The following is a 788-nucleotide window of genomic DNA, read 5'->3' as shown; positions in this document are numbered from 1 at the left end:
ATAACAATTTTAACTCACAGGCCTAAATGTCTGGGCTAGGATCCTGCTCTTATTGCCCTTAGTGGTGAACTAATTGCTACCCTGGGGTGCCTGAGAATGGCTAGTTAGTATCTGCAGGAAGGATGAATGTATTAGAATTATTTTAGTCTCCAGATGCTGGAATAAGTCTTAGCAGGGTTTTGGGTGTATATTGTGACAAATCTTTGCTAGATCCTGGCTCAATTTCCAGTGAGGGTATAGTGTGGTTACCACAGAATCAGGTGACCAGATGTGACATAATTCTGTAGACAGCACTGAAATTGTATTTTGATATTAGTGAGAGATGTGATAGGATACACAGCACTCTGTTTTGGGGAACCTGACAACAAAGACACTCATTAACTTCATATTGCCTTGCTTTAGTAAGTAACCAGAGAATAGTAATTATTCAGTCAGTTAGGAAAATACAGTGAGACTACTTAAATATTGTTTTTCTGTATGTGTCTGGATCTTTCCATTTGTGGTATTTTACATTTCCTGTGAATTGATTCAAACTCTGGTGTTTATTGTAAATAGATATTCAGTATTTTCATGTTCTTTATTTTATTATTTATTATAAAATATATCTAAACATATCAATGTGGGTGGTCTTTTAGAAAATATTTTAACTCTTGAAAGGAATTGCATTTATTTAGTGACACTGTGGCTTCATGCCCCTGAAAGTTTTGCTGCTTGGTCCAACATTACCATTTGTATAAGTATTAATTTTACTAACAGTAATTGGTACCCTGGTAAGAGCTTTAAAGTAG

This window comes from Protopterus annectens, chromosome 12.part0 (assembly GCF_019279795.1).
Source record: "Protopterus annectens isolate FY-2018-M chromosome 12.part0, PAN1.0, whole genome shotgun sequence".
NCBI classification, from domain to species: Eukaryota; Metazoa; Chordata; order Ceratodontiformes; family Protopteridae; genus Protopterus; species Protopterus annectens.
Note: the sequence above shows the minus strand (reverse complement) of the source record.